The sequence below is a fragment of the Haliotis asinina genome, unplaced genomic scaffold, assembly GCF_037392515.1.
Source record: "Haliotis asinina isolate JCU_RB_2024 unplaced genomic scaffold, JCU_Hal_asi_v2 scaffold_128, whole genome shotgun sequence".
Lineage (NCBI taxonomy): Eukaryota > Metazoa > Mollusca > Gastropoda > Lepetellida > Haliotidae > Haliotis > Haliotis asinina.
In genome coordinates this window covers 1,268-25,048 of record NW_027133992.1, presented here as the reverse complement: position 1 = coordinate 25,048, position 23,781 = coordinate 1,268, and the positions used below count along the sequence as shown (strand labels likewise).

General features: G+C 41.2%; 1 pseudogene; it reads left to right on the top strand.

The window, feature by feature from the left end:
* The first annotated feature begins 2,346 nt into the window (after nt 1-2,346).
* On the top strand, nt 2,347-20,403 carry LOC137271370 (uncharacterized; annotated as a pseudogene).
* Nucleotides 20,404-23,781: the final 3,378 nt, after the last annotated feature.

The following is a 23,781-nucleotide window of genomic DNA, read 5'->3' as shown; positions in this document are numbered from 1 at the left end:
GCTTCCTTCACAACTTTAATTTTCGTGCCATCCCGCGATAGTTCAGGGTCTTTATGTGGTTTGTATTTACGACACAAGTGTATGCAGTTAGTTTTCGATTTAGAAAATTTAAAGCCGTTTTCAAGACATCATTTATTAATCTTGCTTAAACACAACTGCAGTTGCCGTTCAATGGTATGAATATTTTTACCGCGACAAAAAATATTCAAATCATCCACAAATAACGATCCATCAATTAAATCGCTTAAAACTTTTGATAAACTGTGATCCATCGATTGAATGATTTAAAGCCTTGGATAAACTGTTGATCTTTATACTAAAAAGTGTGTCAGACAAAATACTGTGTTGTGGAACACCCTAATCCTGATTGTAATGCTCAGACAGGGTAGAACCCACGCGGACTTGAAACTCTCTGTCATTTAGAAAGTTGGCTATGAATTGAGGCAAACGACCTCGTAAACCGAAACCATGCATATCTCTTAAAATACCATATTTACATGTTGTGTTATATATTTTTTCTAGATCAAAAAAGATAGACACAGCATGTTGTTTATTAATTAGTGCGTTTTTAACAAATGATTCCAAACGCACTAAGTGATCGACTGTACTTTTGTTTTTACGGAAACCACACTGTATGTCTGTTATGAGACTATTTGTTTCCAAGTACCAAACAAGTCGATTATTTATCATGCGTTCCATGGTCTTGCAAACACAGCTAGTTAATGAAATCGGACGATAATTGGATGGATCCGTATGATCACTTCCAGGTTTAGGTATTGGTACTACTATAGCGTCACGCCATGAAGAAAGATTTATCTCTAAGTAATTGATCCATGTTTAAGATGATGGACAGTAGATTTAGTATCTTTACCTTTAATTTTCTGGACCATATACCATATCTTGGACATGGGTGTCCGAGAATTTATTTTGGATACATAATGTTGCCAAGGTTGGCGTTTGTTCTGTTTAAAATCGCTTTAGCATTTAAAAAATAAATTTATTTGAATTATGCACTATAGGATGGCGGCAGAAATAATGTTCTGCTTTTTCCTTGCCTTCCTAGCTTGTTTGCATTCATCACTGAACCATGTTTTCCGGATATGTGGAACTGCAGAGGACTTTGGTATACACTCAACAGCTATGGAATTCAATTCATCAGAAAAGCATTTAATAGGATCAGGAACGTCAATAGAACCTTCAGGTTTAAGTTTCTCCGCACACAGTTTTTCATATAAAGCCCAGTTAGCCTTTTTATAATTCCGCCTTGATGATGGAGGAACATCAGATGGAGTTACAGATTTTAATATAGTAGGAAAATGGTCTCTTCCACAGAGGTCATCATGGATTGACCATTCAAATTCATTAAGTAGTTCTGAATTTGTGAGTGACAAGTCGAGAGAAGAATAGGCCCCTGTACCGGGGTGTAAATATATGCTGGAACCATTATTATAAATACATCAGAGAAGACAGTACAATATAAAACGCGGGCTATAGGTCACCAACAACTGAAGGTAGATCATCATAGTAGAGACCATGGGGACTTACAGTACTTTTGCTACCTGCATGGGTTGTGTCCCCTCAGCTGCTGGCGACTGTAAGGCAATTTAGCCAAAATTTAGAATAACACATGTACTACGTTTAAAACGTTGGCATGTGAAAATTTTATTTTGAAAGTCTTGGGATTTACCTTCTCAGGGGGACTGAATAAAGATGAATGTCATTAGCATCTTTATCTTGTTCGCCGTTATCTTGTTTGGATGATACGATGGAATGCCAAGCATAGTCGACTTTCGTGGCAAGCATAATTTGCAGAAGACCTAGTCAACGTACTAAAGAGGCAAACACAAAGGAAAAAAACCCAACCAAAACAACAGTAATAAAACAATTACAATATATAACGAACCAACAAACGAGATACACGAAAGGCTTGACAGTTAATCAGAAGTACAAATATAAATGTGAATGGGAGTAAGTTCAGCCATCTTGGATGTTCAGGAGATACCAATATGTTTATTAACCACGCACGCACGCACGCACGCAAATGTATATATATAGCAAGGATAAGGAGTATAAGGTAATTATAAAGCTATAAGTGTGTACTTCAGTGTGTTGTTGATTATATATATATATATAATTTACTTTGTCCAGCCACACCAATGCCATACAAATATATATAATTTACTTTGTCCAGCCACACTAATTCCATACGAATATATCTATCTATCGATCTATTATATATATATATATATATCTGTCTGTGTGTGTGTGTATATATATATACATATACGAGTATATAGTCTGATTCTCTAGAATGACTGTTTAACATTTTCTCGACATTTTTTCTAGTTTGCAGCTCAATTGCCAACTGCCACACACAACGATGTCACACCTGTGTTGAGTGTGACACCCCTCCAGCGGAGCATTTTCACAAACTAAGCTCAGATAAACATACATGTCAACGTAAGTTAACAAATTTAATTTAAAATATTTGTGTGCATATTTTCGGGGCCTGAGATGTAGGGAATATCTGGATTATAAAGAATGTCAATCAGAATGTAACACTTTTTATAACTTGAAAACGAAAACGTAGGTTTAAGTTTCATGTATAGTCATCTCATGACCTTTATGTTTCAGTGTGTCCATATCTAGAAAACTGCTTGAAACAGGAATGTCACGAATGCACAAGATGTGTTAACCCTCCTGCCACTGCAAATTATATATATCGGATGCAGAAAGACAAGCAAAGGTGTTACCGTAGGTGTTAAGTGTTGTTATAAAATAAATATAAACAGTTTGAAGCAGATACATACATTGTGAAACAGACCCGGTATCCAAAACTAACTGCCTCAAGACCAAATATGCAATGATTCTCATAGTTTTCACAAAGTAATATGTCACAGGGTTTAATTTAGCGATATCTGGAACCAAATTCGGTTTTCACGACTTTCCCAGTATTATATGCTATATACTAGTATACGGTATATGTGATCAATTCATCTGTCCGTCGTCAGTAAAAATTCTGCATTTCCTAATATTTTTTCCAGCTGCTTTGTTTCTTCAAATCAGTTTGTTACAGTCTATTTTGCACTCTCCCAAAGATATCCGCTTAACGCGACAACACCACATATATATGTCTTGACGAATATTTCTTCTATAATTCGCGAATGTTTTGTAGTCATATTGACGGGTTGTCAGTGTTTGCATATTTCACCATATTACCTTGCAGGTAGTTGTGTTGACATGAGTGGGGACATCAGACATTCGCTACTGTGGTTAAGTCCAGATAAGGAACACTGTGATGGCAAGTATTATACATACCATCGATACTGGTTGTTACCGACCGTGTCCTATAAGCATTTTAATAATTGACTTCTCTGTCAAAAATATCATAGATGCCATACAGACTATGATTCTATATTATGCGCAAAGAATTAAAGGGATCCTCCTGTTCAGAATCTGGACTTATTGGAAGTTGTCTTACACGATGAGGACCTACCTCATCAGGGGATCATGGGGTGGGGTAGGGGGGGGGGGTGGGTGTTGGAGACTGCTGGCTGTCATACAGTCACACGGAGGTTACACTCGGTTTGACCTTGAATCGTGTAAGACATGCACAATGACCTTTACATTCAACATTATAATAACGTGACAGGGCCATAAAGGTACACACATGGTTTTGTATGAAAATCAGTGTTTTTATCATCATACAATCAACATGGATTCCACACAATTTGTCATACGGGCATGAAAACTCACGTTTTTTCCATCTTGGGTTCGCCATTGATGGACTGAAAGCCAAACGTGTAATGAAAAGAACAATTCATGACCGCGAAAAGTGGTGAGAGTACAGTGCGTGTTTTATTTTAAAGGACAACAGAACTCGAGAAGAACTGAAGTGTTCGCTTTGGGAGAGGAAAAACAACAGGAAGAAACGATAGCACCTGTGGGAATGATATGGGCGTAAAAGTGGATGGTTGGTTAGTGGGTAGGTGGTAGGGGGTAGGGGGTAGGGGGTAGGGGGTAGGGGGTAGGGCTTTGGTTTTAGTGCTTAGGGCTTAGGCGACTATTTACGGACTTTTATGAGTTGATCGACTCAAACCCTGTTTAGTGTGAAAGAAATCAATCATCACCGAAAGTGCACCCAGGGCTAATATTTCGTTCCAGATACTGTGCAAAAGTACCGTTAGCATTATCATGTTTACAGATTTAAGAATCTTAAGCAGTAGAAAAGGGTTTGCTGGTTCTAACATAATTATCATCTTATTAATATTCTTTCAGCCACGTGCTCGTATGTGAAGGATAGGTGGTGCTGGCCTGGAACGTGTTCTGATGGTCTTAGCAAATCATGCTCATGTGAAGCTGGATTCCGAAGGAATGGCAGGGCAGTGTGTGACGGTGAGTGTATTAAACACCGGCACCCCTTGTCAGTGAGTAGTTTTATGCTTTGTGGACAGACTCAACAATCTGTTTAAGAAGATATGAACACAGAAAGTATTATTTTATTAACTTCCGACCAAGAGAGGGAGTTCATCCGTAAAGTACAACCTACAGTACTTCGGCGATATAGGGACTTCAATATGCTATATGTGTATTCTATAATTCTATTTGTGAAACATGGCTAATATAACACGTAGTATATTAGAGCTGAATTTGTGTTAACACACAAATATCAATCTGTTGCTCCCAAGCAAGGATAATTAGGTCACAAGCCCATTGGGAAAGTGGAATTCCTCTGGTATCATATCATGATTTACAGCATGTCCTTTGCTGGTTAATGGGGGCATTCTAAGAGAATATTCTTTGAACAATTAAGGTGGTAGACATAATAACTACGTTGAATGACATAATCTAAGAATAGTTTACATTCTGTAAATGGCTTGTAATACTGACGTCGATGCATGTACCTGTTGTATATTTTGTATCCATTCCCTTCTATTGTTTAGTTGACACAAAGGCCGACTTGATCACCTGCAACGTTGGAATAGAAGACCTAAGCGGCGTCACGAAGAACAGCACCAGCGTTGGCAACAGCACCGACTGTTATTCACAGACAGACGTGTATGTCAACATACAACCAGGGTTTATGTCCTTCCGTATTACAGCTGACTTTCAACATAACGTAACTTCCTCTCAGCCTGTATATGTCAATCGAACCTACATCGGTATTGTAGACAGCAACTTAACAGTGGAAAGACGGACTCTGTCAGGTAAACTTTAGTGTTGCACTAATCTCTGAGCGGAATATTCCGTTGTGTCTGTTATCAGAAGCAAAGCTCTTGGTATCTACTTTAGAAGGTACAAATAGAACGTCGTTCTTGTGTGCCATTACAACTGAGTGAGTAAATGCTTTTACACCGGTTTTAGCGATAATCCGGCAATATCAAATCGGGGAACATAAGGAAAGGACTTGACATATTGTTCTCACGTCAGAACAACTAGTCATATCTCTGTGAAATTTCGAAATATGAATTTAGGTGAAACAACATGATGCTGATACTTTAGCTTTGGTCTTTTTTGTCGTCACGATCTCACTGATATCGGCGATAACTGCATAATATCTTATGTACGGTATTTTGTGTACGGTATTTTGTATGTTTGAATACGGAGTTGGATCAACCAGCTGTTTTTGTCTGTGTTATAGGTACAGACCTTACACTGTCTTCCACTACGTTGAGGGGAGGTGGTGATTGCAAAAAGACTCTGTCGTCGTCCACACCGTCATCACTTATGTCATGCGACAGAGTACTGAATGGTTCATCCTCCCTGCTTAATGGAGAATGGTAAAGTGGGTTACTACTGAGGAAGAACAACTAGAGACAACCCATGCATTAATGAATCTGATAATAGTATTGTTGAGAGGGATATATGCATGTATGTGTAAATGGTATGTTATGTGCGGATGTTATGCTTTGATACTGATATACTTACTTTGCAGTCATACATGCATAAACATACATTGTAAGTAAGTAATCGTAAATTATACATTTAAAATGTATATATGAGCTAAGTGATGTTCTGGTCGGTTTTGCTAAATCCCAAAGAACTGTCTCTAGCAATTTCACATCCATGCCGCTAGTCCATACACCACACAAGAACATGATAATATGACAAATTATCTTAATTGCTTTCTTCATCAACAGTAAGGAAACAGTTATGGTTTACGCATTTAGAACTATACTTTCAGGTTATGTGGAGTAATCAAGGTCTATTCAGGAGGTTCATTCGATTACAAGAACTTCGATCGGCACTACCTTGGCAACAAGGCATTCACCCCTCTCGAACAAAGCAAAACCATCTGCTTCAGATACGACAATGTTGCCCCAGTTCACTGTACAGCAGATTCAAGATTTCCATGTTCCTCTGAAAGTCCCCTGTTCCTATCCACAAGAGCAACTAAATCCCCAAACATCACTGTTGGTGTGTCTGGTTGGATAGACCCCTACCCCGAGTCTGGAAAACAAGAACAAGCCTCGGGAATAAAGTACTATAAGGTGGATGTTTATGGCATGAAACACCTCGGTCCTGATACACTAGACGTGGACTACACCAACCATGTGTTTGAATCATACCATCTGACCGGAAACAGTGTGAACATCACAGTCTCACTCCCATCAGAGCCTGCCATGTATGTTACATATGTGGAAGTCCACGATGTTGCTGGAAATGTCAGATTTGTACGACGTTTTCTGTTGTACGATAATTCATCTAAACTCGAGGTTAGGACAACAAGAGTATTGAGGGTGAAATCTGCGTCTAAGGACACAAGATACACTTGGCAAATTCACCATGGGGACATTCAGTTAGATTGGAACGAACGTTACCATAATGATTATTACATAACGAATGACTATTTTTGCCAAGTGAAACCAGACACAGGCAATGCAATATCAAGTCTATATGATCAAGTAACGGGCGTTTTACCCGTCACCGGCACTGTGAGTATCCATGGCATCACGAGTTTCAAGTACCAATGGAGTCTGAACAATGGTTCAAAAAAGTCTTGGGAATCAGTTCCAGATTTCACCAACCAATCTCTAAACCTCGGTCTGAATCTGACGGATGGTGAAACATATGAAGTGTGGATTGAAGCCCAGGACATCATGATGAACACCATCGTGGAGTCTGTAGTTGTGCACATAGACAGGAGTGTGGCTGATATCGCTGATACCTGGCTTGTTAGAGATGGAACGAGTCAGATATATGTTCACAACAACACAGATCTCTCTACAATGGTACTTCAGTTTCGAGCGTGGGATGTCCACAGCGGGATCACATCTGTGCTGTGGGCGCTTGGAGCAACTGATGCGGGATCAAATCTCGGGAGCGGGGCACTTCCTGTCAGGAAACTCGATGCTTTGGTAATTCTCAGATGAAATTCGGACATTGAAACATTTATTTATTTATTTATTACTAAGATTAATGATATCATATTTTGTGTTGGCCGTATTTGGATATTTTGTGCACGTGTTTCCTCAAGAAGATCAGATGTGTTGATTAAAATGGGCAAACATTGTTGTCTAGTTATAAACATTTCTCTGAATGCATATAAAATAGAATGAAAAAAGTTAGTAAAGGACACACTGATGTTTTTACTAACTGGACAATGGCCATCCGATGTTCCGATTGCTGTCAAATACATTGCAAATGTTTATACATAAAGGTAAATTCATTTCTTAATTGATATAATTCCATTATAGTTGGTCATGGAAATTGTGTTTAGGGTTTCAGGAAACGAAATTCACCGGGATCTCAATGCATAGAAATGCCCCATGGTATCCGACCTAGCACATAGGCCCTACGGGTTTCATTTTTAAGAAATATTTGTGTTTTTCAGGTTAGGTGTCAGCGAGAGCCAGATTGTTACTGTCCATCTGTGGGACCCTGTGAATTCCAGAATTATACACTGGACCTTGGCAGAACTACTCTTAAAGCCAATAATACAAACACGGGTCAACACAACAGAGAGTATTACTTCACCCTCTTCATAACAAATGGGGCCATGCTAAAGAGCTTTGCTCACCTAGATGTCCTGGTTGATGAGTCTCCTCCTGTAGTTGGCATCGTTCAAGAAGGGAGCATTGATGGTCCAGACATAGATTACACCAGTGAAGGACATGTTCTGATCAGTTGGCGAGGTTTTATTGACCATGAGAGTGGCATCAGATATTACATTGTTGGCTTAGCAGACAAGTGTCTTAGTATTGATGAACTGAAGCAAACAAATACCAGCCATGCCATCATTCAAAAAGCACCAACAAACAGTTTATCACTAGTTTTCCCTAAAGAAGGCAGGTACTTTACTTCAATTCTCGCTGTCAACAATGCTTTAGAGCCTTCAGATGTTATCTGTTCAGATGGTATTACATTTGATCACTCCCCACCAATTATAGAAAATATTACCCTCCATCAAGCGTCTTCTTTACCTAGTCTCCAGTGCATGTTTGATCAAGCATGGCTAATCAACTCTAATTTGACAATGGCTTGGATTCCAATGATGCAAGTGTGCCAAGAACGATGTCATCACAACCCAGACACGCATCTGCGATTTCCTATAGTATATGGAAGTTACATAGACAACGAGACAGCTGATAGCCTATGCAGGGATCTACCGTATCTGAATGAGACTGTCGTTTATGTGCCGTTTCACAAATTTGTCCTTACCTGGAGCTTAACAGAAAACGAAAGCCAAATTCGGGATTCCTTCATAGGGTTTGGGTATGATGCATCAACGTACAACAAGCCGGATCTAGCCAACTATAAACCTACCCACGGGAAGACAAGTCTCCACAGTCATGAGACAGGGTTTGATAGTAGGACAGAGTTTTACATATTCATCAAGACAGAAAACAAGGCTGGTGTCTCGTCAGTGGCTACCCTTGGTCCTGTGATGATAGATGACACTCCTCCAGAAGTTCACGGGTCACTAGTTCCAGAGATAGTCGGGGATCACATCAGAGTCACCTGGACCAACCACACATTCTCAGACCCTGAAGAAGTACATCAGCAGTTCACGGTCACATACCGGGCGGGTAAGCATCAGCTGCAAATTGAACATATATGTCTTGATTGTCTATGTTGACATAGCTTTTACTTCATCGTTATTGTTGTACCTCAAATATGGCCACAACACTGCATTTGCCCCAAACGTGTAAAGAACGTTTCATTTCTTACCAACTTGTTATCTGTCAATTAACGCTGTCTTTGATCCGATACATGCCAGAGAATGCACCTAAAACGTAAGCACGACTTTCAACAAATTCATGTGACTCATACGTGTTCATTTTTTAATTTGAAAACAATTAGACAGAACCATTTTTAAAATGTCTACAGGATTGTGGGACTGAAGAATGATTCCAGTGTATATTTATCTTTTGTTATAGTTTTATGTTGATATGGTTGTCTCCATACCACTATGGTTGTGTCCGATACACTGGCACAACATTGCATTTGTAAGTTGTCTGTCCATCAACGTTACAATTAATTGGCATGTAGGAATGAGTGAGTGAGTGAGTTAATATTTAACGTCTCATCGGCAATATTGCAGCCATATCGTGACGATTAATTATAAAAAAAATACAAAAAAACCCCCACCAAAACATATGAATTCAGGGCACACTGTAATAGCCTGTCAACGGAGGACAGTAAAAATAACTACAGTATCACAGAAAAGAATGAAACCTATAACAGTTTATCTATAGAGGACAATACAATACAAAAATGGGCTATAGATTGCTAACCGAAGGAGGGGACATGTAGGAAGCTGTTTGGAGATATAACCTGATAACATGAAAAACAATGATATCCGATGTATTTTCCCGTGTAAACATCCATGCTTTGGTATTATATTATGTATTATGTAGTTGGTAACTGCACGGTGAAGAGAATATATGATGTTTTACAGTTATGGACGAGGACTATGTTACACCAATACTGCAGACTCCTTCTGGGCAAAGTGAGATGTGCAAAGCGGAGGGACATGCTGGCTGCATTCAGTATCCAATGGTCGTACTGCAGCGTCAGGATTCAGAACTTGGGAAGCGATGTTTCTTTGAGTTGTATGTTTATAATTCAGCCGGCCACTTCACTACGGTAAGAACACAACCAATCCGTCTTCCATCACTATTCCCTCCTGGTCCAGCTCTGGTCGTGGATATAGATCCTTCAGATGTCAACTCTTTAACAGACGTGGACTTCCATCAGCAATATTCAGCTTGTGCTCACTGGTCTGGATTCCAACATCACAGAAACGTGACCTTTGAGATAGGCATCGGGTCAGCAGCGGGTATGGATGATATAGCAACGTTTACAGGTGTCCTTGGGATGGATATCAACACAGCTTGTGTCAACTCATCCTCTCTCTCGACTTTTGTCAGGTACTTTACATCTGTTCGGGCAAAATGTTCTGGTGGAGAGACTGTTTCGTCGTCAGATGGCTTCATGATTGTGGCAGATGTTCCTCATGCCATTTCTGTCTATGATGGTCCTACATGTGAACTCAATGATGAGATGTTGGTTAACTCTCTTGACTTAAATAACCTTTCTTACAGAACGAGCGTTAATGTTACATTCATTAACCAACTGCATCTTGGACACCGCTACAGTACTGTAGTCAGAAATATCACAACCGTGGAAGGCTTCTCCTTTCTGTCCGATGATGTAGTCACAACAAAAAGCTATATGGTAGATAATTCAACTTATCATGTGCAGTTTTTTCCGCTTACAGCAAATCCAGGTTTCCAGTTAAGGTTCGTAAAAGGAAGTAGTTTCAACATTGAAGTATACAGATGTGTTCAAGACGTTGACTACCAGGTAACAACGGCATCTTACACACTACATTGGGAGGGTAACAGTGAATACACGATTTTTTCCACCCATTACCACATTCAGCTACTGGAAAAGACATGTAACGATGAATCTTCAGAAACCTGTTTCAAACTCATTAGCGAAACAATGGTTGAAGCAGGAAGAGACACAGCACATATTTTCAAAAATCTAAAAGTTAAAACTGGACACCATTATTTGGGTTCTATATCGCCATGCTATGGACATATTTGTATCACAGAACAGCTGTCTGATGGTGTGATAGTGTCAGACGATCCAGAGATTGGGAATATCATCTCTGCCGTACAAGATGAAACTGGACATTGTACAAACATATCTGTTGAAGTAGGAAGTATTGACTGTGGAGAGTCCTTAAAGATATCTGAGAGCTGCATCATTCAGTGGGCAATCGTCAAGTCCGACTCAGATATCAGCCCGGTTACAACATGGATGCAAGTAGATCCTGGCTCTTGTGATGTCAAGGTAAAATTTTAGATGATGTATCTAATGATACCAGTAAGATATAACTACGAACAAATATAGTTACTATGAAAACAGTGTACGCTATATATCAATGTGCCACTTGACATAACATCATATTCCTTGGCTGAGTGCAAGATATAATAAGTCGTATTTCCAAAGGAAGCCAAATACTGAGCTGCTGAATGAGTATTCGTTCTGATTTCAGACCTCTAGATGCCTGAAGCTACCGATCTACTCTTATCAAACTCTGTTCACATGCGTACGAGTGTTTTGTCCATCAGGGCAGTTTGGAAGTAAATGTACTGAGCTTACATTGAATCCATACGCTACGTCGTATGGTGAGCATGCATTGTTTGAACTGCCTGCAGATGATAAGCGACTGGCCAATATTGAAGATATTCTCCACAGTGAACGATTAGGCACAAGACTAAAACTGCTACATGAGCTGGATGTTGACTTTATCAACAGCAGCAGCAGAGTGAGTTCTGTCATCACCAATACAGCTGGCCGCAACGTCACTTGGTTCATCATGAGAGGAATCCAACACGTCCCGGTGTTTGACTGTGATTCGGATGTATCATGTTTGACATGGAAATTTACACAAACTGGATTTGTCAGGTTTGGTTGGATTGACTTTGATGATTCCGAATCCTATTACATATGTGCCAATGTCAGTGAAAATGCAGAAGAGGAATTATTGCCCTTTACCATTTGCGGAAATGGATTTGTGGTGGACATGACTCCCCCTGTTGCAGGTTCCATCATTGTAACTAACGCAGTGTCCGGCTACATCACTGATCCCTCAAGGATGGTCATTACATGGTCTGGCTTTTCTGACAAGCAGCCACCTGGAGTCGCCTATGCCCATGCAATCAAATGCTACTCCATTGCTATTGGTATGAAGCTATTTTGAACTTACATGATTCCATATATGATCTGCAAATAATGTAGAAAAATTCTGTTCTTTAGTTGCTGACTCATAGTTTTCCTTCTACATCACAATTCAACCTTATGTTTGAAGGGAACTATCCACATGGTCAAAATATCATGGCATGGACAAAGACTGGCGAGCGTACGTCATTTCAAGCAGAGGGTCTTTCCATCAAGACTGGAGAAGTGTACTTTGTTGCCATCAAAGGTGATAAAACTGAAGCAAACAAACGCAGGAAAATTATTTTCATAATCACATAATCCGATCATATCATGAGTGTGTGTTGTTGACTGGCTATGGAACTGTTGTCATAACAAGAGAAACAAATCAGCAGTAAATGGACATTACAGTTCAGATTTTCTCATGCTAATACTTAACCATATCTGATCAGTGGCATTTGAGAAAAGAAGCTCCGAACTGAATGTTTTACTTGGAAATTCTTTGAGGTTTTTTCATATGTTTCAGCTGAAGATCATGTTGGTCATGTGACAGAGAGTATTTCTACTGAAGTAGTGGGCGATCTGACTCCACCTGTATGTGATGAGATTCGGGTTGAAGGACTCTTCCCGGGCAAGAAGGTTCTGAGTACAAAGGCACTTCGCATTCACTGGAGGAATATCCACGACCCCGAAAGTGGCATCGAGTCGTACCATCTGAGTATTTTCACATCCGTCAACACAGATGCGCCACCTCTACAGTTTGGAACAGAAACGGAATCTACAATTATGCAAATTGATGATACATTTATTGAAGGGCATGTGTATGAAATCAGACTTCAGGTAAACAGTACGAAGAATTAAATGGACAATGCTTGTTTGATTTTAAGAAACGCATAACATGTCGTGACACAATGACTGTATTATCCCTAATTCTTTCCATTCTAGGCCACCAACAATGCCCAGCTTCAGTCTCTGTGCATATCCAAGCCATTCACCATTGACAACTCCCAACCATATGCTGGGATTGTTCGAGATGGCTTTGTTGGAATTAAGGTGAAAATTTTCATTACTTTGAACTATGAATCCCCAATGACAACTGGCGATGTGCTTTGCGGTATCCATTTCATCACTTGCTTTCTGCTTTTAATTTCATTTCCATTCATGTTTTGTGGTGAGGAGTTTGGTGGTCCTTCCTGAAATGTTTGACTTTGAATGCACATTGGTTCATGACAATTATATGAATTTTAAAGAAACCAGTCATTTGTCTATAACCTAAGGGTGATGTCGACTATCAAACCAACACAACCGAATTAGGCTGCCACTGGACTGGGTTTCACGACCCTCACTCTGGGATAGAAAGCTACAGGATAGGACTTGGGACTTCTCCGGGCATTTTGGACATCAAGCCTCTCCTGTCTGTTGGACTACGGACAAGTAACTATAGAGCTTTTTGTGTTGATTGAGGACATCCACTTAACATTTAGTCTGGCAATGTTACATCAAACTGTCGTTGGAGACTTCATTAACTTCGCACACAGTACCATTTTTATTTATATTTTCGGGTATCAACCCCAGGCCTACTGTGTGGCAATCAAAAGCTTTCATAACTAGGCTAGCTACACACCATGTGTTGATGTGTGAACATGTTTCAGATCATAACTGGACGCATGCCTTCATCCCTGGAGTGAAGTACTACAGCACAGTCGAGGCGTGTAACAATGCAGGGCTCTGTGTCACTGCATCTTCGGATGGCGTCGTAATGGATGGATCTGCTCCTGCAGCTGGCATTGTTATTGTTGGTCACACAGACACTCATAACAAATACCACGGTCACAGGTGAATTATTTCTAAAACGTTAGTAGTTTAGTTTATTTGTTTACATTTGCAAATGATATAAAGATTGTTCATTGCTTAACAATAATAGTTAACATAAATATGCGGTTTTCACACATGAGCAGTTACTAGTGGCATGCGTATCGCAAATGCAAATACTTACGAATGTTATGAACTTATACATTTGTAGTTCAATGTGATTCATCCATTGCAGATCATATGTCCACAGTAAATGGGTTGGTTTTGAGGATGCTGAGACAGGAATCCACCATTTTGAGTGTTGTATTGGACAGAGATCGGGTTCTTGTGACACAATGAACTTCACCAACACTGCCCTCTCTGATTCCTACTTGGCAAGTGGGCTGAACCTACCACTCTCTGTTCCTCTTTTTGTGACAGTGCGAGCATACAACCCTGTAGGTCTGTTCGTTGAAGCTGTCTCTCCCAGTTTTGAAGTTGATGACACTGCGCCTGAAGTCATCGATAGACCAGTGTTCATATCAACGTCACCAGTTGGTCTCGGAAATATCACGATACAGTGGGATAACAGTGTCCTGTATTCAAGGTGGAAGTTCTCTGATAATAGGAGCCCAATACATGAGCACATACTCAGCTTTAAAACCCACCACGAGTCAGCAGTAGCAGTAGAACAGATTACCTTGGGGCCACGGAACTCGTACTTACTAGTTCTGCCCAGAGAAAAGCGGTTGAGGAATGGAGACAAATACCAACTGTCGGTGACTTCCTGTAACCGTGCAGGTTTGTGTACGACGTCACACAGCAACAACATTCTGATTGATTCTACTTCTCCGGTGGTAGGAGGCTTTAAGCCACCACTGACGTGGCAAACTACCAGCGTCAATGGATCTGAAGTAACATTTGTCAACCTCACCTGGTATGGGTTTTCAGATGCAGAATCAAACATTTCCTGCTATCATCTTAATGTTGGAACGTCGTATGAAGGTGGCGAACTAACAAACGGTACAGTTACAGTAAACCATGACCCATCTGTGAAGGAACAGTCCAGCACAATCCAGCTAACACAGACTCTTGGTGGAGGGGAAATCATTTTATCTGTCTGGGCTGAGAATGATGCACATCTTCTGAGTCCTGTTGGTAAAGTTACCGTCTCAGTTGTATCAGCGGATAAGAGCAGACGCGAGGGAACACTGGAACTACAGCGCCACTCCTGTGACACTCACTACTGTACTGATGACTGCACGTGTGCAGTGGTTGGCCGGAAGTGTAATCCACCTTCCACGCCCCTTACCTGCCATGATATGTCAAATGTTACCTCACATTGTGATGTCGACATACATCCAAGAGCCCGTCTCCATTCCAGCCTGTAAATCATATCTTCTCTCTCTTGTATTGCTGGATACTGGGATGTAGATACGACATGTGGCATTCAACGATATGAGTGGAGCATGGGGCTGCTTAACGAGCCTTTTGGGACTGGAATATTTAAAGCTAGTGAAGAAGGTGTCTGGTATGATGTCGGAAAGAGGACTGAGATAATCCACTGTCTACCATATGATCGAGCCCTCGAACACGGAGAGGACTATGTCATCTACGTCAGAGCATGGTACTCAGATTCGGAATTCAGAATCTTCACATCCCCAAATATACGAGTCGACCATACACCACCTTCTGTGAGAAGAGGTCGAGCACTAAAGGATTCAGATTCAACATGTAGCCGAGACTTTGACGTCTTCGACAGCAATCAAACAGACATAACTGCTTGTTGGCAAGGACTGTTCCAAGAAACACAGACTAGCATTGAGGAATTCATAGTCTGGGCTGGCGTTACAAGATATGGTATGTGACTCATCTCGACACATGATTAATATATTTATTGCTATGTTAAACATTAATATGTTGAAATTGATACTTGATATATACACCTGGAAATTAATCAAGCAACACCCCAATTTTTTCTATTGGAGCAACTTTGAAGTGTTCTGACAATCAAAATATGCCGGGTTGATATAGTTTGACACTTTTTTATTCAACAGACGATCTCTGACAAACAACTTAAAGGGAAAAAGTATCAAGACTTTGCTTTATTGCAACGAAATCCAAATTCTTAAAACTGTCTTAAATTCATGAAAAAATGGACACAATTTACTATTCATCCACAGACGTTGTTGTCAGGTGTATTAACACAAATGTCACATGGAAAGAAAGAACAGTCATCTGAGAGTCTGCACACCGACTTTCATCAATATCTAGTGTGTCCTCCCTGCGCACGCACCACCGATTCCAGACGCCTCCTCATTCCTTGGATGAGTCTCCGGATCTGATTCTGGGGGATCCTGTTCCACTCCTCATGCAGGGCAGCCGTCAATTCGTTGAGATTATGGACTGGTGGGTCTCTCTGCCTCACACGACGGCCAATAAAGTCCCATAAATGTTCAATGGGGTTGAGGTCAGGGCTCATGGCAGGCCATGGAATTCTGTCAATTGCATTTTGCCGCAAAAAATCATTTACAGCATGCGCCCTGTGAGGTCTAGCATTGTCGTCCATAAATATGGGTCTCGTTGCCAGAGGATGGTTCTCAAAATGAGGTACCACAGCCCTGTCAAGAACCTCCTGTTGGTAACGAACACCGTTAAGGTTGCCACGGATGGTAATGATATCCAACTTGCAGTTCATGGAAATGCACCCCCATACCATAACGGAACCTCCCCCAAAGGCCACTGTCTCCTGGATGTTCCGTGGAGCCATTGCTGTGTTCCTCTGCCTCCAGACCCGAGTACGACCGTCCACCATGTGCAGCAAGAACCGGCTCTCATCTGAGAAATGGACCTTCCTCCAAGAGGCAATGTTCCAGTGCAAACGGTCATTACACCAGGCCAGTCGGGCTGCCTTATGGGCTGGAGACAGTCTGGGTCGCTTGATTGGCCTCCTTGCCCGGTATCCTGCAGCTTTCAGACGATTCCGAACAGTCCTGTTCGAGATGGGTCTCCCTGGAAGCCACTCCTGTCTCAACCGAGAGCTCGAGTCGAAGGACCTGCGCCGTACAAGTCTCAGTAAAGCTCTGTCCTCCCGGACTGTGGTCTTCCTGGGTCTTCCTGGTCTAGGCAGGTCTTTAACTTCATTAGTGGCCCGGTATTTTTTCAAAAGTTTTGAAATTATGGAATGATGTCGTCCGATTTGAGTCCCGATTTGTCTTAGAGACATACCAGCATTCCTCATGCCGATTATTTGCCAACGAGTGGCCTCTGATAATTTCCTACGTGCCATGACATTGAAATGAATGAAAAACCGAATGCAATCGACAACCTGCGCTTGTAAACACCCCAGGGAAAAAGTGCATTTTTCGAAAGTTGAGGTTAAAGCAATGCACGTGCGCTGTGCAAGCTTCACGCGCGTCATATCAACCCATGAAAAGCTCATGCTGTATGTCAATACATCAAAATTGAATAATCAATCATCAAAATTACTTCGTTAAACTTTGTTAAGTTTTTATGTGTCTTTGAATTTGGTGTTGCTTAATTAATTTCCATATGTATAGATATGTTCATGTTGGACATAAACCTTTGGGAGGAAGTTCCAATTTGCATGCCACGTGTGTTATTGTTTCAGGTTCAGATCTGTTGCCATATCAGAGTGCGGGACTCTCAACAAACATCTCCCTACCAGTTGTAAATATGACTCATGGTACCAAGTATTATGTGGGGATTCGTGCCATCAACTCCTTGAACATGTCTGCCACTGTCATCTCAGATGGCTTTGTGGTAGATGCAGACATTCCAGTTGGTGGAAACGTGTTCAACACTGAACATCATCATAGTAGATTGTTTCAGTCTGATAACTCATCTTTTGGTGTTTCATGGCATGGATTCCAGGATCACCATTCCAGTGTGAAGCAGTATCATGTTTACCTGAAGGAAGACAACTCATCACATACTGTTACCAACACCACGGTGACACTCAAGAACTCACTTCTCTTTGAAGACTTGAACCTAGAACATGGACAGTATTACACAGTGTCTGTAGTGGCAGAGGACTTTGCAGGGCATCTCAGTGAAGAAGTGACATCCCTTGCCGTGTTAATTGATGCTACCCCTCCATATGGGTTTGTGTGTAAGGACTTCACAAACATCTCCATCACTAACACGACCTATGAGCAAATTGATGTTGGATCCGATTTCTTGAATGTATTTAAGGTTGATTTACCTCGAGATATCGGGTCACATTATCGTGTGAATGTTTGCATTCAGCGGGATCATCTGGATCATGAAGAGGCTCTGTTTGCAGTGGCAGGCATCCACATACAGATCCCATTTGTCCAGAGATACAACCATACATTGCACTGTGCGGAATACCAGTTTACACTTGAAATAGAAGCTATTTCAGTCTCAGCTCTTTTAGAAGTCACAATTCAGAGTAAAGAATCGTTCCAGGATGCAGATATAGAAATTGAGGAATGCACAGAAAGAGAGAGAACACATGGATCAGATGCTATAACAGCACGGCAACTGGCGCCCTCACTACTAGGTATCTGTACCAGGATGACGGACCCAGAAAGTGGTTTGAGGAACATACAGACTGGATTTGGTACAACACCAGGAGGGTTTCAGCTGCAGTCCCTTCGTCATGCAGAAGGTGGCTTCCACCAACTGGTGGAGGCGACTGTCCCCCATGGGACGCCAGTTTACACAACAGTCATTGCTGAGAACGGTGCTGGACTGAGGACGCATTATCTTTCTAAACCGATTGTACTTGACCACACCCCACCCAAAATATCAGACTTCACTGCCGCTTTGGTTTATGCTGGGAGCAAACCTACTCAAGTAGTACACGCATCTGGATCCTGGTCAGCTGACGACGATGAGTCTGGAATAGCTACATGCTGGTGTGCTCTTGGTAAGTGTTTAGTAGTAATGCATGCCAACCATCGACATATCAATGCTAACATTATTTATGATGTTTCTGATTTTCTCTTACTTATATCTAAGAAATCTTAATTTATGTTTATAGGTCACATGAGACTGTCATCTGATCTCCATAGCTGGGTTACCTCCGAGAGCGATACTTCATGTCAGATAACCGTCCCACATCCATCCCATGGCATCAGGCTGTACATGACTACACAGTGCACCAACAACGTGGGACTGGACACTCTTGTCTCATCAAACGAGCTACAGATTCTCTTCAGAGCTCCATCCACTGCTGGTAGCGTGGTAGACCTTGTGGTGGAGAACAGGTTTAGCCAGCATGGGAAAGACGTGACCCAGTCTACCATGTCTTCTCTCGCCTTTCAGTGGATTTGGCCAGACCTGGACACCGTCAGTCACTACCAGTGTCAGGTAAAAGACATCAGCGTATGGATGAACACCACCCTGAGATACTGCGAAATGTCAGGTGTGCGGCTGAAGGACGGGGAGAGTTACACAGCCGTGGTTCGTGCAGTAAACATGCGGCAGCAAGTCAGTGAAGCAATATCAACATCTATCACAGTAGACAGCACCGCGCCAGTACTTACAGGTACAGTGGAACTGTTGCCAACTCTTGTCAAATGATAGATTCGTAATATTGAATTTACTCGCACATACAACGTGAACATTTATCATCGTGATCAAAATCTAGAATTTCCATGGTACACAATAACCATCCTGGCTTGGTTTAGGCCGTCCTTGTCCTTAGAACCATGTAGTGAAGACATTACATTCTTTCACTGTATGATATGTCGAAGGAGTAGTAGAATCATTTGTCTCTTCTGTTTACCTTAAGGTTACTGTGGGACATCGACCAAAACTAACAAATACTAACTCAACCGAGAGCCGATAGTAACGTTGTTGACATGATCGATAATATGATGGATGTCGTGTAAGGATCGTTGTGCTCGGTACATGATGCTATTTCCCGGCGTTTATGCTTGGTTGATTATGATAACAAACATCACATCAACGCTGGTATCTGAAGGAAAGGTAAATAATGAATGAGTGGTTGTCTGTTTCCCTATTGGTTATTGCTTAATTATTATATATCCTACCATGACTTCAATAAATACTGGACTGTGATTGTGGTTAATCAAAGTCATTCAGAGGTAAATAATCACGTTATATACCTCTGATTTTCCAACACAGTATGTTTATCTCCTAATTGTATTCCTATATGCAGGAAGAAAGGCGTTAGTTCAATGGAGGCCTGACAGCGTGAGCGTTTTCTTTGACGATGTGTTTTACCCCAGAAGAGACCACCTGACCTACACTATCAGTGTAGGCTCCAACAAGGGCTACAGTGACTACATGCATCTGTATACCACACGTCACAATGAGGTCACAGTCAACGTCCCGGGCATCACATCAGAGGTTCACGTGACAATAACAGCTCAAGCACCTGTTGGTACTTATGAAACCTATTCTGGTTCTTTTACCAGAAACTAACGTTTGCAGGCATATTGGCATCAGCATCATGAAATAACCAAGTATATCTCGTGTTTTTTGTTTTCTTGTAACAAGTGTTTTTATATGCAGTGTACGTTGATATACTAGAGCATTGTTAGCTATTCCAGTGTGTCTACATTCCGTGCTGAAGAACATATCTATCAGTGTAATCAGAAACCAAAGCAATTTTAGCTTATGATTACATAATAATCTATACTGCCTGCATAGATTACATAGATTACAGAAGCACATATGATATAAGTCAATGTTGCTGTTCAGAGAAGCCGTCATTGCCTTTTGACCTTACTTGATTCGTATGTTGCTCGTAGACTGCGTGTAATTAAATGTAAGTTTATTCAACAATCGCGCAGTGTTCCTTTTATGTTCTATGACCGTTGAGAAAGGCGCAAGACACAACATTGTCTGATTCGACTTAGTTAAAAAAAACTCCACATGTACATGTACAATATGGCACGGACATAATCTAAAAAAATATAGACTTTTTACATTGCATGTAAGTGCATATCTCTCAAATGCTCTAATCATAACTGTACTACATATATAGTGAAAGCTCAGGACATATTTTCAAATGATCAACGCAAAAAATCAGCGTACTGACAAAAACAGTTTGAAATGCTGTAGGTCTTTAAAGATAACTTGAAATCTGGGGGATGGCATTGAAACAAAACGTGAGTAAGTCGCATCAACTGTGCTTCCTTTCCTTCGTATCTAGCACGGAAAACCGTTTTTACAGTCTTCAAGATTCTTGCCTCTAAGTTCTTGGATAAAGTTTATAACATGCAACACGTAACGATATCACGAGTGAAGAAAATGTTTACCTATTTGGATGTGTAACGCACGTTCCTGATTTTAGTGAAGTGAACTATTGACTTGCCGTCGGTGATCACCCAGTGCATGGGGCGCCGCGTGTGACGTCACGTCAAGATGACCTACAACATGAAATACCTTCACCTTTAGCATTTTCGTTTCGTGTCGTTTCTGTGGCCTTGATTAAACGCCATCGAATGGCGTATGTCACTCCGTGAAATCCATGAAGAAAGATTACATACATAATTTTATCTAAACTGTGTGAAATGTAGACTCGAAAGGCTGCACATTGTTTGACATGAACGAGAACAGCTGCCATACACTCATGTGGGATGATTTTACCACTCCAAAAAGACAAACAACATTTGTTTTACTCTTTAAATGAAAACAACGACAACTTTGTTTGAAAGGCAATACCTCGACTACTCACCAGGGACCAGGCCGCGATGCATTTGGTCCAAGCCATGGTATTAGAATGAAGTAACTATTATTCATACTACCAATAGTAACTCGTATGCAAATTTCGTTTACCTGAGGATCCCTTGTCATCGATGTCAAAGATTCAAAGAACCTGGTACGTCAACAGTCTTGTTGGTACGTCGCAAACAGTCTTGTGGACACTTAAGTACGTTGTATTTTATTGGTATTAATTTGTTGAAACAGACTAGCTTCGGGAAGGTATAAATTAATCTAAAGATTGACCTATTTGGGTGTTCGTCTCTGAACTGTACACATTGTTTACTCTTCCTATCGTTAATTCTTTTCCATCATACTGATCACTATGGAATCCGAGAAGGGACATTGTCGCGTTGTCGCATTGTCGCGTTGTCGCCCTCTCAAAAACAAGCAAAATGAGGCAAAAATTAACCAAAGCGCGACAATGCGACAACGCGACATTTCGCCTGTTTGTCGCATTGTCGCGATGTCGCGTGTCGCGTTTCGAATAACATTTTCTCTGTTCCTCCAAAGTGCGACATGCGACATAGCGACACTTTTCAAGGTCAAAATATGTCGCATTGTCGCCCTATCTACGATGTGTAAAAAAACCTAAACATTTACTAAAACGCGACACGCGACAATGCGACATATTGAAATGTCGCGTTGTCGCGTTGTCGCGTTGTCGCGTTGTCGCCCTTTCCGATTACCAATGCGCATGCGTAGAAAGTAAATTATAGTACGCATGCGCAGGAAAAGTTAAACTCTATTTCACACTTCAATGGTCCTTTTGCTACTTCCAATGGTTTTTAAAATGAAGTAGTGCTTGAAATGGCAGTTGGACTGCATTTCTTGAACTTAATGCAAATCTTCATTGTTGGTTTGAAAATTATTTTATATATAAATGTATTTAGTGATTGAAGTGTGTTTTAGCAGCAAGACAAATATTTGATACTTTTCATCGTAATCAGGGCACACGTTTGCCTTGTCATTCAAAGCGGGGCAATTTGCTGTGCAGATTAATGTCTCTTTGTCACACCAGATAGCTATTATCATAAGTTCGAATCTCAGCACCATACACATTAATCACTTTGAACATTTCGCCGATATCCAGATGACAGGTTGTGAGAAACTGAAATATTGTTAAAATTCAAGCCACATCGGCAGAAACATCAGGTGATGTCCTCGAATGAGACACTGTGTTCCATAATGTGGCTCCTGACACAGTTTCATGGTACAGTCCTGTCCGACGCTGATGAATTTGTTCGAGATCTGCCTCTGTTCAACCAGCAGTGGATGGATACCAAGTAGAATTAGATATCACGTAACCACCCGACACCTCAATGACAGTTTAGGTCGGCTTTGAACGTGATAATGGGAAAACGCCATAGAAATGGACTGTTATCATTGTGATATACTGTCCCAAGAAATAAACGCATAGACGAGAAATCTGTTGAGAAAAGTTTCAAACGTGTATAACTCGTCCATAAATAGACTTTAGTACATGAATTTTACATCAGTAATGAGTGCATGTGCTTTAGAAGAAGGTAATGTCTATAAAACAAATAAATAATAAGCGAAGACGTTGATGACGACGTAGCACGACCTCTCTTTCAACCTGTTCCGTACAGTTTGACATCCTCTGAAGCCCAGGTGCCCTGGCTGTTGTGCTCTCACCCGTGGGAGTACCATCACGCAACTGTGGTACCCGCATGTACCTGTTTGAGCTGCAGTGGCAACTCTAGGTCTGCCTGAAAGGGGCGGTGATTTCTTATATCTGTTTGGCTGCAACGAGCTGCAAGTCATTATATCTTGCTCACACTAACATTCAGACGCCTGGCAACAGAAGAGTTGTGAAAATACAAATCGTCTATGCGTTTCTTTTGGAGGAATGGTTTATTAGAAACGATGAAATAGCTTGGTAGTGTTGCGTACCCATGAAGTGCCAGAAACCAACTCTCCCTCCCTCACTCCTCTTACTCTGCGAAGCTCCACTCCATTCCACACCACGCCACACCTCTCCTCTCCCCTCCTCCTCCTTTACTCCTCCGGCGCTCCGTTCTACTCCACTCCACCCTAGCCCACTCCTCTCCGCTTCGCTCCACACCACTCCTC